The sequence below is a fragment of the Cetorhinus maximus genome, chromosome 2, assembly GCF_964194155.1.
Source record: "Cetorhinus maximus chromosome 2, sCetMax3.hap1.1, whole genome shotgun sequence".
Taxonomy (NCBI): Eukaryota; Metazoa; Chordata; class Chondrichthyes; order Lamniformes; family Cetorhinidae; genus Cetorhinus; species Cetorhinus maximus.
This window is the reverse complement of record NC_135880.1, coordinates 152,107,335-152,123,248: the sequence shown is the minus strand read 5'-3', so window position 1 is coordinate 152,123,248 and position 15,914 is coordinate 152,107,335.

The window sequence follows — 15,914 nt, the reverse complement described above, 5'->3', positions numbered from 1 at the left end:
CTCCTATTTGTCTCTTCAGCCAGGCTTCCTTTGTACCATTCAGTGCCAGCAGTGGCCCTGTTTTAGAATGAACATAAGCCCATTAGCACTAGCAATACAAAATGTGCTACAGTTGTCAGTACTCCAGCCACCGCTAGCTTCCTGCTGGGAAGAACACTTGATCACAGTCAGGTTTTGTTGTACACTTTTATTGGAGTTTCTATTGAAGCAACAATAACAGTTACTGTTGGTGATGCTATCATTGTTGCGAGTTTCAAAACATGAACTGAAGAGAGACCAAGCAGTGGCTATGTGACCCCAATATACCAACTGAAATCCAAGGGCTGAATTCTTCATAGAGGAGTCAGAACTTGCCTCCAGTTGGACCTGATTAAAGTCACAATTTTAATGTAGGTAATCTTTTAATTGACATAGAGATAGGTTTTCTGATCAAATTGGAACCCCTGGGGCAGGAATGGATGCAGATAAGATGAAGTGGGGGATTGATTTAGACTATCCACAACAGCTGTCACTTAGGCTGCTGGTTGACCTAAGGGAGAAAACTGCTGATTGCGCCAAAGCCTTCCACTGTACCAGAGGGAAGCGGGATATCACAGGAGAACCAGAGGCCAGGCATCCAGGCCAGGACTGTTCCTTGCTTCATCGATGCAGAGTTAAATGTAATGATGGAGGCTGTGAAAGAGAGGAGAGAGGTCCACTTCCAAAGGAATGGCAGGTGGGAGTCACCAGCCAAAACTAAAAGGCCTGTGTTCAGATTCATGCTGTCATCAGTGATGGGAGTGAGAGTGGAAGAATCTGGATTCAGTGCTATAAAACAACCCCACACATACATACATACTGTTATGATATGGAAAGTGGTATTTGCCAGGCTGACCAAATCCCAAAGGGAAACTTGGCCACACTATCACAACAATTTAGTAATTTGTATTTATTACGAGAAGGCCTATGCACTAAAGTCAGAAGCAATGAGTCCACTACCACCTTTAGAGATTTTAAAGATTAAAGTAAAACATTTATTAACAAAAGAAAATAAAAAGTTAAACATACACAAGATTACAGTTACGCAGTTATTTATTCATATAACAGTTCTCACAAGATTTATACTTAACTAGACTCCCAACTACACACCTCTTTCAGGCAACAGTTCAAAATAGATTCTTAATCTATAAAACATCCAGCAAGATTACCACAAGCACCCACTGTTTCTATAGGGAGGTATTTCACAGCTTTTCTCTCCCTCTCATTCGACAGTGAAACTCAAAAGGCTTTTAACACAACTTTGGTTACTGGAACAGCAGACTTCTCCAGGATGGCTAGAGGCTTTTCCTACGTTGTGTTTCACATAGTGCTCATTTCAAAATCTCACACGGCCACCCCCATACAGCTTTCCATCTTTCTTTAAACATATTTTCTCCTTATTGATCTGTAAATTCCATTGTTCCTACCTGTCTTTGGAAGTTACTTTTCCCAGAATATAAACATTTTTCATGTTGTCGTTATGGTCAGCACTTTTGGGAATAATAAATATAACAACTTTGCCTTATTTATCTCACCAGTTATAAACATCTTACCATGTCGCTTCAAAAAGCCAACAATCTCTTCACTTATCTACAAATGCAAATTCCATTTTACTTAGCTTGTTCATTAGCATTTCAAATACCTGTTTTTTACACTTAACCCCTTTGATGATTCAAACCCTGCATTCTAACAGTCTGCAGTTTACTTAAATTATTCACACTCACAGAAACATACAAACATGAGCCTGCTTTAAAGCATCCCACAGTAATTTCAGGAAAACTATGATAGTTCTTTTACAATACTGGCGAGGTACGTGAAATACATAACTCTCAGGACAGGTCTCAGGGTTTATACCCTCCAGCAGATACAACACCTGAGGAGCCTCAGGCTGCATGCTACTCCTGATTTGGGAGGGAGTGGGGTCTAGGGCATTTACTGGCCCCTCAGAATAGCTCCCAGCCATAGTGCTGCTGAGGACCTGCCACTACTGAAATATGTAGCTTGGCCACAGAGGACAGCAGTGCCTTATCTCACTCTCTTTTGCCCTTGCAGACAATGTCCCAGAAAGGAGGACAGATGCCGTTCTTCTACCACAGCAACCCAATAGAGGAGACAGCAATGTAAATAGCCAGATGGTAGAAGAGGACACAATTGGGCCTGGAAAAATAGGTGCTTTTGGTGGACCTAGTGATTACAGAGTGCAAAGTGGCCATTAAGGGTGTGCCGTGCACTGATAGCATGTCATGTGCTATGTAACATTAGGTAGCGTCAACACTGAAGAGGTTTCTACTCTACTGCTCTCCCTGTCATCATCTCCTATGTCTCCCTCAGGCGCAGCTGTCCTACCCAGGGCAACCTGCTCCACTTCTTCCCTGGGCTCAGAGCAGCAAGAAAGAATATTGCATACAGTTCTGGAATCCGCATTATAGGAAGGATTTGATTGCACTAGGGAGAGTGCAGAGGAGATTTACCAGGATGTTACCTGAGCTGGAGAGTTTTAGTAATGAGGAGAGATTGGATAGACTAGGGTTATTTTCCCTGGAGCAGAGGAGATTGAGGGGGAACATGAGGTCTATAAAATTATGAGGGGCATAGATAGGGTAGGCAGGAAGGAACTTTTCCCTTTGGTGGAGAGATCAATAACCAGGGGGCATAGATTTAATGTAAGGGGCAGGACGTTTAGAGGGGATGTGAGGAAGAATTTTTTTCACCCAGAGAGTGTTGGGAATCTGGAACTCACACCCTGGAAGGATGGTAGAAGCAGAAGCCCTCATAACATTTAACACGTATTTGGATGTGCACTTGCGATGCTATGGCGTACAAGGCTATGGGCCTAGTGCTGGAAAATGGGATTAGAATAGTTAGGTACTTGTTTGACCGGCGCAGACTTGATGGGCCGAAGGGCCTTTTTCTGTGCTGTAGACCTCTATGACTCTACGACTATGACTAAAGAGATGAAGAAGCACCATCACATCTGACAAGCCCACCATCCACCAGGTGGGTTCTTGTGCATGTGAAGAGTGGCACAGGGTGATGATCATAGCACTAGTAGGCAGAAGAAGGTGCCAGAGGCAAAGGGAACTATGATCAATTCCCCTCAGAGGAGGGAGAACAGACACAATCCTGCTCAACTGGGCACATGTGCAGGGCTTCAGGAGTCACTGGAAAGGAGAATCTACTTTGAACAACAGCTGGAGATGCTTTCCACATGCCGGAGTTCCCTGACAGAATGTGGAGACATGGGCAGAAGATGCAGGAGTCTGTCCAGCTTATGTTCACCACAATGGCTCATGGATTTGAGTGCATGAACTCCTCCATAGAGAGTGTGGCCAACCACTTGGAGAGCCATATGCAACATCACTCATAGTGCAGGCAGAAACTGTGCACTGACTTCCACAGGATGCAAGAGATTCTAGCATGACACTGGTGGTGCAGAGATCTTTGGAAGGGATGCCAGCTGCGCTCCAGCTGGTATCCTCCTCAAGGCACCTGGAGAACTTGGTTAAGGGTTGAGGATATCATGGGGTGCAATCATCATCCTCAACCCCTTTGGCCCTGTGACTGAGGGACCATATGCAGCAGGGCCCAGCGACAGAGATTGCCCCGCCAAAGAGGCAGAGGTGCAGCAGCTTTAGGAGATGCTGCCACGACAAGGATGACTGCCACATACATGTCAGCCACAAGACAAGATAATTGATCAGGCTGTGTACTCCTAATCCTCCCAGGCCACAAGGGGAGCATTGCGTAGAAGTAGCCGAACATGGAGGCCACCACAACACACGGAGCACTAAGTGGGTCACTGGGGTGAGCCCTTACTGCCTCTGTCTACTGTTTTCCTCTTTTTGCACGGCATAAATGATGAGACTTTAAGCCATATGTCTGAGACTCCTTTTATTACTGCTGGGAAAGGAAAAGTTGTATAAAAGAGATAACAGGATCCTCCATGGTAAGGGCAAAGCCTGTAGATACATGTCCTTCCATCATCGACAGTAAGTCATTAGAAAGTATCTTCCATGCCATCTCCTCACCTTGGGTCAGAGGGACTCAGTTGAAATGTTCCTGACAGAAGATGCCTCACGTTTGCGACCCGAGCCCTGCCCTGTCACCATTTTGTGCAGCCAGGTAACTTCTCTGTTCAGCATCATCACCGATGCTTCCTTTTCCTCTTCCTCTCTCACCTCCTGCTCCTGCTCTTACCCTGATGAAGGGTGTGTAGCCATCACTTCAACCACCGAGGATTCAACCACATGCTATAGGATTTGGAGTGAAGATCTGAGGCAGCCCTGGACTGCTGGAGGGTGAAGGAGTCATTGCAGCTGTCAGGAAAGTGAGCACACACATGGAGGAATGTTGTTATGGTTGCAGCCCAGTTGGATGTTGAGGGAGTGGAAGCCTTTCCTGTTGGTGAGTCTGAGTGGACAGTTGCTGGGTGCTTTGTTGGCCAAATGGATCCAATAAATGATGCTCTGCACCTGCAGGAACCCAGCGATGGAGGCAAAATCCAATGTCCTCTGTCCCTGCGAAGCCACATCTGTCATGAAATAAGTGTGCTGTTCAGCTCTAGCAAAGAGGGCATCAGTGACCACCAAGATGCAGTAGTGTGCTGCCATTTGTGAGATGCCACCAAGGTCCACAGCTGGTCCCTGAAAGGAGCCAGAAGTGACTTTGATGGCTACTGGCAGACCGTGGGAGCAGTACTGCAAGGTGCAAGGTCCCTAGCAATGAGGTCACAGATATCTGTAACCATTTTCCTGTGGCATCAGTTCTTGGGCATCTCCAGGTAGCTCCATCTTTGGTAGCCAATATTATGTTGAAGGTATGACCCCTGTTGCCTCACTACCATTCTTTTCTCACCCATGCCCCTCTGTTGCCCGGGATTTCACTCTTCGTGTGGAGGCTGTGGCCCCTTATCATCACTGTGCCCAATATCTGACAGTCCTGACACTGTTGCTAGCTGCAGCCTTCCTTCTGGACAGATGACCACCCTATTCTGATTGGCTGCCTTGCCCCTGCTCCCTGCTCTACTGCTCCCACGATCTAGTGGGGGGTGTGGTAACATCCCCATTCAACACTGATTGTCCACTCTCCCTGCATTCTGCAAACAGTACCTCCTTTCTGTCCTGCAACAGTAATTCCCTGGTCAGATATGTCTGGCTCCCCACTCTGCACCAGTTTCCCTTCTGCTGAACAGCCCCAGACAGTATGTGCAATCCCCCTGAAAATTTCAACCTCTACCTTTAACAAGCCCCTAATGAGCTCTTTAACAACTTTAAATGACCTTAATTGGGAGGTGGGCAGGATTGCTTTCCCAGCCTTCCCAACCCTGGTGAACATTGCCAGCACCAAGAATGGCATTGTAAAACCGACACGCTGGTATTTTGCCTGTCTCTGTCCATTTTTGCCCCCAGCAGAGCATGGAAGTTCAGCCCCAAGTGTTTCCTGAGTTACTGTTCATACATATCAGAAAGGAGGTGTCTGTTCAATCCTCTGCCCAGTGATGGCAAAACTGTTCAGATCAAATAGGTGCAGAAGCGCCAAGCCAAACAACATGCTTTTAGATTAGGGATTTCAGCAGACAATTACAATATTATTAAACCTATTCTTAAGGCTGGACATTGTTTCAATAAGATAACGTTATTATACTCTTGTGTATTATAATGGAGAATTCGGGTGTCCCATACATGATTTCCCTGGAGACCAGGAAGGCAGATGCAGTTACGAATGGATGATTGAAGGTTAATGACCTGTATTGTGTTAATAGTTCAACTATCCGCAACTTGACTGTACGCCACACACTATCTGAGCCTGCCTAAGTGCATAAGCATGTCAGACTGAAAATGGAAGAGGCAGTTTAAAATATAGAACGATAACAGTCAAATGATTAATAGAGGTCTGGTTACAGTAAGTTGGTTGATGCACAGAGTTTGTTGCACAGTCAGGGTTTTATGTACAGAAAATATCCCAATACTCTGCAATTTTCATTATTGTCATTTTAAAATGTAACCCAATTGAGCATCTTCACCATATAAATACTACCGATATAAAAGTCCAAGAAAACTTCTGAAGTCTAAGTGGGTAAGTATGCCACTCAGGCTGATATTGAATTGTACAGTAACAACTTGGTGTCTTTAATACAGTAAAATATCCCAAGTCACTTCACAATGGATTGATGAAAATAAACTGAGTCAAAGAAGGAGGCATTAGGACAACTAACCAAACATTTGGTCAAAAAGGTAGGTTTTAAGCGTCAAAAAGGTAGGTTTTAAGCAGCGTCTTAATGAAGGAGATAAAAATGAAGATGTGCAGAGATGTGGGGAGCGAATTCCAGAGCTTAGGACGTAAGTAGTAAAAGGAGTGGCAACCAGTGGTGGGTGAAAGGAAATGTGGATGCACATGAAGTATGCAGAGCAGGAAGTTGAATCCCCTACCTGTACTAGGTTAGCTATTCTGAGCCAGGACAATAAGTCAGGTGCTACAATTAACTTTGACAGGCTAGAAAATGGGAAAATAGATCAGAATATTTGAGAATGTGGACAGGTTGGGGTCACAGTTACATGATTCACAATTGAAGAATCAAGGTATTTTCTGGACCCCACATGATGAATGGATGCATAATGTATGAAATGGTTTCCATCAGCTGTAGAACTAGACTCCAGAACAGACAATACCTTCAACAGAAGAGGGAGAAAATCAACCAATCTGCCCATCAGTGACTGTGACCCAAATTGTGATAATAACATGCTAGCACTCCAAATCATGCTTGACAAATCTACTGGAATTTTTCGAGGATGTAACTAGTAGAATTGCTGAGGGAGGGCCAGTGGATGTGGTTTATTTGGACTTTCAGAAGACTTTCGACAAAGTCCCACATAAGAGATTAGCGTGTAAAATTAAAGCGCATGGGATTGGGGGTAGTGTATTGAGATGGATAGAAAACTGGTTGGCATCAGGAAACAAAGAGTAGGAATAAAGGGATCATTTTCTGAATGGCAGGCAGTGGCTAGTGGGGTACCACATGGATTGATGCTGGGACCCCAGCTATTCACAATATATATTAATGATTTAGATGAGGGAACTAAATGTAATATCTCCAGATTTGCAGATGACACAAAGCTGGGTGTTGGCGGGGAGGGAGGTGGGGTGAGCTGTGAGGAGGATGCAGAGATGCTTCAGTGTGATTTGGGCAAGCTGAGTGAGTGGGCAAATGCATGGCAGATGCAGTATAATGTGGATAAATGTGAGATAGCAAAACTTTGGTAGCAAAAACAGGAAGGCAGATTATTATCTGAATGGCTATAAATTGAGAGAGGGGAATGTACAACGAGACCTAGGTGTCCTCGTACACCAGTCGCTGAAGGTAAGCATGCAGGTGCAGCAGGTGGTAAAGAAGGCAAATGGTATGTCGGCCTTCATAGCAAGAGGATTCAAGTACAGGAGCAGAGATGTCTTGCTGCAATTGTACAGGGCCTTGGTGAGACCACACCTGGAATATTTTGCGCAGTTTTGGTCTCCGTACCTGAGGAAGGATGTTCTTGTTATAGTGGGAGTGTAGCGAAGGTTTACCAGACTGATTCCTGGGATGGCGGGGCTGACATATGAGGAGAGATTGAGCTGGTTAGGATTACATTCGCTGGAGTTCAGAAGAAGGAGGGAGGGATCTCATAGAAACCTATAAAATCCTAACAGGAATAGACAGGATAGATGCAGAAAGGATGTTTCCGATGGTGGGGGACTTCAGAACCAGGGGTCACAGCCTGAGGATATGGGATAGACCATTTAGGACTGAGATAAGGGGAAATTTCACCACCCAGAGAGTGGTAAGCCTGTGGAATCTGCTACCACAGAAAGTAGTTGAGGCCAAAACATTGTATGTTTTCAAGAAGGAGTTAGATATAGCTCTTGGGGCGAAAGGGATCAAAGGATATGGGGAGAAAGCGGGAGCAGGCTATTGAGTTGGACAATCAGCCATGATCATAATGAATGGTGGAGCAGGCTCGAAGGGCCGAATGGCCTACTCCTGCTCCTATTTTCTATGTTTTTATGTTTCAAATCTTCCGATATTCATTACCTCTGAATTACATAGCATCCCAACAGAAGCCAAATTTTGACCATTTCTTTCTGAACAAACGTACCGATTTTCTAGAATGACAAATAGAGCATTGCTCTCCCACACTTGTGTATTTGAATACAGATTAAACATTTTCTCGAAAGTAACTCATTACACTGTAGTCAAACCTAAATCTTCACAGCATATTGCTAAAAGCCTCGGACTTACTGCAGCGGGGAAGATATAAATCATAATAGTAAATTAAGCAAATTATAGATGTATTTGCAAAATTATCCTGTCACTTCAGTGCAGCATTCGGTGAGTGCTGCACTGTCAGATGTGCCATCTTAAGGATGAGACTGGGACCTGATCTGCCTTCTCAGGTGAATGTAAAAGATCCCATACCATTTATTAAAGAAAAATATTTCAGCTGATATTTTCCTTCAACCAACATCACTAAAACAGCTTCACTGTTCATTTATTTCATTGCTGTTTGTGCAAATTGTCTGACACATTTCCTAAATCCTCTGCCCTTGCCTTCCCAGGTTACTGGCATAACCATAATAAGGAAATGGGATGAGGGCCTGTAGTAAATTTACACTGTTAATACTGGTGTCAGTGGAGTGTTGTGTCATCAGTTCCTAAAACACATGTCTTGCGCAGATAGTAGCAGTCACTGTAAACCTGACACATTCATTAAAGTCTTAACGGATCCCAACAGCTTTACCTTCAGGTTGTGAGATGTGTGAAAGCCTTATGTTAGAAACAAGTAGTGTTAGCATGGGCCTCTCACAGCATGAATGATAGCAAGGCTGACTATTCCACAGATCAGTACTTTTGTTTGCAGCATGAAGAACATGTAAGGGTAAGTTAGGAAGATGGGATTAGATCCATCTTTCCAAGCTCTGCTAATGTTACTTTGTAGCATAGCTTCTTATTTTCTTTTCCATTCTGTTGTGATCTGGGATAATAACTTAATTCAGAGTAAAATGAAAGCTGCATCAAATATGTCAATTACAGTACCACGTCAAAGTCCAGGTGCTTCAGCACTTACGGACTTATACTCTATGATGTTAATTGCTTTGTTTCACTGTCTATATACTCATTGGCTTTTGGTTTTGAGCAGTCATAGAAGCTTCTTCCCTGTAAATTTAAACAGAAATTATAATGAAAGGCTTTTGTGTTACTTATTTGATTGTAGGTTATAGTACACGTTGTGCTGAAGATGTCACATGCCCTTAAGTCACTAGGTTTCAAGAGTATCACAGGTTTATGCTTATTTATCTTGCATTAATGTGTCATCTAAATAGCGTATCTGATTACAAACATCATGAAAAAACGAAGGGCAAAATTTTTCATCCCACAAGCGGGCACGAAACGGGGACAGGAGTGAAATAGTGCACGATGATGTCGGGTGATCATCCCGAAGTCATTGCGCACTCTCGCGATCTTTTGGTCGGTGGGCGCGTGCTTGAGGCAGCTGTGCGTCTGACGACAATTAAGGGGCCTATTAAAGCCCATAATTAATTAATTAAGTTGCATTTTTCGCTGCCTGCTCAACCGTTTGGTTGGCAGGCATGCGAATAGGCTAGGCAGCCTTTGCATTTTTAACAAAACCTCATCCACGGGCGAGGTGAGGTTTCCAACACTTACTAAAAAAACAATAAAAAACTTTTAACATCGTTTTTTGCATGCCCCTTTTCATTTGACTGAGTCACGTGTGGGTACATGTTTATATCATATGTAACATGTTTATTTTTGTATTTAAAAAAGCAGCTCTATGCCTTCAGGGAACTGTCAGTACACGTTCCTTTGCGTATGCGCACACTTTAGCGCTCTCACTCCTCCCACCGCCACCCCGGCAGTGCTGAGGCTCCTGCGTGCCTTTCACGCTGGCTGGCTGTTAACTGGCCAGCCAGCATGAAATTGCGGTCAGAGCCCGATCGTGGGCGATGATTAGTCTCGCGGCCACTCTCGGGCCCGCCCACCACACCCTCCCCTGCCCAAAACGCTTACTTTATAGTGTGGGTGATACTGCCTGGTGCATTATTCTGTGGTGACCCATTCATCACCATCTGTTAATTTATTGATAAGAAACTCATCACTTCAGTGACACAAACATATGTGAATGATGTGAATGATACTTTTCTCATTTTTATTGTTGAATGATTAAACTGCAAGAAATTGCAGGGAGCTTTTCTGTTACCTGCCATTGTCATCTGAAATTTGTTTACAAAATGAAGTAAAACAACAGTAATTTAGATTTAGTTACTACCTAATGATCAGCTATCAACAATGTTGGTTGATATGGGTGAGCAACCCAGGCTTGTTACAATGGGTCAGTTTGAACAGATAAAATGGGACAATTTGGACTGACACAATGGGGAGAATTTTAACCTCAACAAAGATTGGGTTTGGGTCAAGTGGGGAACAAAGTGTTATAAGTCTGAATCCTGACCCCAATCCACCCCCAACAGATCACCTTCCAGTTCTAATGAAGACAGGTCAGGTAGACGGGTTGGCAATTTAAATATTATAATGAGGGTTGCGTGCTGGGTCAGGAAGAATGTGCCTTTCCATAAACCTGCTGGATCCGACAAGCCTGCCTACCCATCAACACCCCCTGTAATTGGAAACACCAACCCCGATTCTTCCAATCTTCACAACGATCTCCCCATGAAGTCTCCAATCTCCTCCCACCCCACCAAACCCTCCACTCTCCCCAAACCCAGGCCTTTGATCTCACACCCCCAAACGCTTAATTGCATTTTCTCCCCCTCCTCGTGACCCCAGAATCAGACTTACCCCTGCCAACCCCATCCCCCCCACCCTGATATCAGACTCCATGCCCTGAGATTGAACACCAGCCCCTCTCTCTATCCATCCTCAGTAAGGGCACAGACCTACCTGGTCCTGTGGCCTCCTCAGTTCTGCTCCCCACCCAACTGAAAGCCAAGCCTGTCAATCAGGCCAGCTTCTAGGTGAGGAACCTTTCAATACCTGACATCACACACCACTACAGAGTTACTCCAGAGTGTGAGGGGAAACGCTGACTACCAGATTTCCTGCTATTAACACATTCTGCTTTCTTACCTTTATGCCACTATCAGCACCTCCTTTAGCCCTTACCATTAACACTCCCTTTGTCTTTTTGCTCATGACATCTTTGTCAGTCTCTCATTAGCCCCCACCTATCCAGCTTCACCCGCTCCACCCCCCTTAAACAGTATAAATTTCATCACATTTCTACTTCTCTTTAGCTCTAAAGAAGGGTCATACGGACTTGAAACGTTAACTCTGTTTCTCTCTCCACAGATGCTGTCAGACCTGCTGAGTTTTTCTAGTATTTTCTGTTTTTATTCCAGATTGCCTGTGTCCTTTTGGGATCCTCCACACTTTTGGTGGGTCAAGAAAGTTAAAACTTTCTCAATGGATCAGTGACTGGCGCATAGGCTCAGTTTGGAGTGACCCAAAGGCCGGAATTGACGCAGAGGCAGTGGCCCCACCCCTAGCTGTAAATTTGGGAGAATTGAGCCCATCACCGCTTGATTGGGTCATCCTACAGCCATTTCATGGCCATTGGAGTGTTAAATGGCTCAGGGTGAGATTGCTACCCCTGCTGGGAGGAAGACCCGCCTCCAAAAGCTGCCAGCCGATCAAATGGCTGGCAAATGGCTAGCCCTAGCAGCACCACCAGGAGCAGTGGCCACTGCTGGGACAGCAGCCAACCCACAATGAAGAGAAATCCTGTTGCGGGACATGCAGGTAAGTTGGGGCTTTCACCAGGTCTAGGCTGGCTGGTAATGGGGGTTAGAGGCCAGTTTTGGCAGTGCAGCAGGGGAGAACACACAGGATGGGACTTTCTTGGGGGGCCTCGGTCAGGCACAGAGCGTCCTTACAGAAGGGATCACCCCTCATTCCGAAGGCACATGGTGTTGATACGCAGAAGTCCTGTTGCCAGGGCTGAAAGTGAGTGGCAACCACGCTTCAGTGGGTAGTGGACCCAGAACCACACTTTGTTGGTGGCAGCCAAGTAAGTAGCTGCCGCCGGGTCTGTTGTCTCTATTCAGGATGGCGGCCCACCCCCAGGGTCTGCCGGTCTAGAGGATATCAAAGAATAATGGTGGCCACTTCAGGGCTGCATCTGCAGGATGAGGGCACATTGATGGCCTTGCACCATCAAAATCAGTTCAGTGGTGTCTGAGGGCCTGTTAGGCAGACCCAGCAAGTGCAGATGTGTAGTGTTTGCTGAGGACAGGCAGCTCCATTGCTGCATGGCTGGCCATTGCTACTGCATTGTGGGGTTGGGGCAGGGGGATGGAGGGTGGAGGCACTCTGTGAGGCACAGTGCCCTAAAATGAGCCCCCCACCCCCCCGCCCAATCTGGATGTCACTAGGAGCTTACCAGGGTTTACTGGTGGTGTCCCCATGAGCAGAGGTCCCCAAAGTGTTCAGAAAATGCCAGCAGAGACAGGAAGAGGCCCTTACTGAAATAATTTAATTGAGCTCTAGGTGATGGGCTTTCTGCCAGTTTCCCGCAGCTGGCAAAATGTCATGGTGGCAGAAAGATGCCAGGCACGCTACTTGCCACCTTGTGTAACTTTGCCAGCCTTTCCGCCTCTCAGCCTGTCCCGAAAAGGCTAGTAAAAGTCAGTCTCTTGTCAGTGGGGATTTTCTTGTCAATGGACAGATGTATGTGCATAATTTACAGGACTATGATAATGAAGAGAATTCCTAGCTAATCTGTCTGCAGTGTGATATTTCTGCCTGATTATAAATAATGCTCTGAGTATTTAAGTATACACTTAGCCTTTGATACTATATTCCTGTCTTTCAAATTCCCCTGACATCTGGTTAATTAATGTAATCAAATATGAGATAATAAAACAGTTCTATGGTACACTGAGTCACCGCAATACTTTTTCATCTCTGGGCTTGAGTGCAAATTGAATAAGAGAAGTCTCTGATAGAGGTGTCTGATGGGACAGGAGCCTCTGATGGAATAGGAGCCTGTATGGGATAGAGATTTCTGATATAGGAAATTCTCTCCTCTGCTCACTATAAAGATCATAAATAAAATGAAGTTGAGCAGTCTCAGGCCAGTCCCTTGTGTCTGCAGATTCATAATAGAAACAGCTTGTATTTCAGGACAAGCTGGGACCTGGCAATAATTAATCCAATTTTTTTACAAAAATGCAAGTAACACTAGAAAGCAACGTTATCCACTTCATACTTTTCTGTGGTTGTTTTCTCTAAAATTATCCATTGAAGGAATTTGTCCCCCATTCCAGGGTTAACATTCTCACTCAGAAAGGACAAGAAGAATCATGTGTTGGGGTGAGGAACCGGTCACATTGATGCAGTCAAGTGCTTAGCTTCTGGTACCGCAGTGCATTCCTTTCTTGCTGTTCTGTTTCTCCGGCTAGTGGATGGCCCATTAAACTGATCCTTCTGTCCTGCAGTGGGAAGTTCCAGGATTTTGACCCAGTGACAGTGAAGGAACAGTGATATAGTTCCAATTCAGGATGTGTGGCTTGGAGGGGAACTTGCAGGTGGTAGTGTTCCCGTGCATCTGCTCCTTTGTCCTTCTAGATGGCAGAGGTTATGGATTTGGGAGGTGCTGACGAAAGAGACTTGGTGAGTCGCTGCAGTGCATCTTGTAGATGGCACACACTGCTGCTACTGTGTATTGGTTGTGAAGGGAGTGCATGTTTAAGGTGTGTGGCATGCATGTCACTTGCCACCTGAATGTTGCCCAGGTCTTGCTGCATTTGGACATGGACTGCTTCAGTATCTGCGGTGCCGCAAATGGTGCTGAACATTGTGCAATCATCAGAAAACATCCCCAGTTCTGACCTTATGATGGAAGGAAGGTCATTGAAGCAGCTGAAGACACAACCCTGAGGAGCTCCTATAGTGATACTTTGGAACTGAGATGAGGTGTATTGCTCAGTTGGCTTAGAGATGAGGTTCAATGCAATACTCAGCAAGTTACTGAATGTCACTAAGGGGTTAAATTTAACTCCTAAGAACAGATGGGTTTGGTGCAGTGGGAAGCAAATTTTCAGGGCTCAAGAAAATAAGAAGGTAAAAGGAGGTGAGACAGGCTAAATCCATAAGGTTGTGGGCTTGTGGACAAGCATACAGGGGAATCCAAAAGACTTCTGTCAGTAACAGTAAAAAAGTTGTCAAAGGAGCAGTAGAGCTGATGAGTGACAAAATTGGCGATCAGTTGGCAGAGGCAGAAAGCATGGCTGAGGAACTAAATCAATACATTGCTATGGTGTTTACCAAGGAAGAGGACTTTGCCAAAGCTATATAAACCAGATAGCTATCGGGATACTTATGAGATAAAAATAGATGAAAGGGAAGTACCTTTCCTTTGGCTGGTCACTCAGAAGGAAAAAGAAGCAGACCAATACTCTTATTTCCCAGTTTTTACTGGTGTTCCATTTTAAGGTATACAAGACCAGTTCAGTGGTTCTTATTTCCCAGTTTAAACAGAAGTTAACTGTTAAAAGTTAACATGGTGTGTTCTCCATGGCATTGCCTCTACCAATCAGAATCCACTTGCCAACCAATCAGCAATGTCTTCTCATGCAGTATCATTTGTTGTTGCCTTTACTATTGGTATTCTTGCAAACTGTCCTGATGAGTGCAAGATGAAAAGTTTCATTAGCATGTCTCCTTTTTCAGCAATACTCAAGCTTTGTACTACCAAACAACTATAAGGCTACAAATTGCGGATGTGTTGGCCACAATCTTCCAATCTTCCTTATATACAGGGAGCCAGAGAACTGGAGTATTGCAAATGTTACACTCTTATTCAAAAATGTGGGCGGGGGAAGGCTAAACCTGGCAATTGCAGGCCAAACAATTTAACATCAGTGCTAGGAAGCTTTTAGAAACAATAATCTGTGAGAAAATTAACTGCCACTTGGACAAGTATGGAACAATAAAGTAGAACCAACACAAATAGTTCAAGGATATAAAAAAAAATCAGGAATATGGGGAAAGAGTAGGGGATTGAGGTGAACTGAATAGTTGTTCAAAAAAGCTGGCACAGACTCAATGAGCCAAATGGTCTTCTTCAATGCTGCACTGTTCTAAGCTTCTGTGATAAACGGAGCAGGAGTGTTTCCACCAGGCCCAGCTAGCTTACCTGCTTCCATACACCTGATCGGCTGAACCCCCACGTTCTCAATCTGTAACCCATCCATCTCCCCTAACCTCCTCTTGATCTCACCCTTACACCATCAATCTCCCTGCAGGGTTCAACCTGCGATCTCCGAATTCCCCTCCTGCACAGATCTCAATACCTTAATCTTTCACCTGACCATGATCACCACCCCATCCCCAACCACCCTGACAATGATTTCTCCCCCCCAACAATGATATCTCCCCAACTGAAAATAATCTTTCACCCCTGACAACAATGTCTCCCCATCCCTCAACAATATGGCCCCCCCAACCATGATCTCTCCTCACCACAATCTCCCCGCAACCACTTTCTCTTTCCCCAATTACTATTTCTCCCCTTAAACATGATCTCCCCATACCATGATTTCCTCCTCTAACCATGACCTATTCCCCAGAAGGATATTTGAGAAACCTGTACTTCTAGATTTCCCATCCAGGACTCCATCCCCCACTCCTTCTATACCTCCTCAAAATATTGGTACCTCAGAATATTATCGTCGGCCGAGTCATGGCAAATTAAATGGTGTGAACTTAAATTCTACGTACAATTTCAAGGGAATAGATATTGTCTTAGCCTTTGTGTTAAGCCAAGTTTGGAAATACCAATTGTGGACAGACTGGTGGACACTATCGTGCCACTGAGATCTCT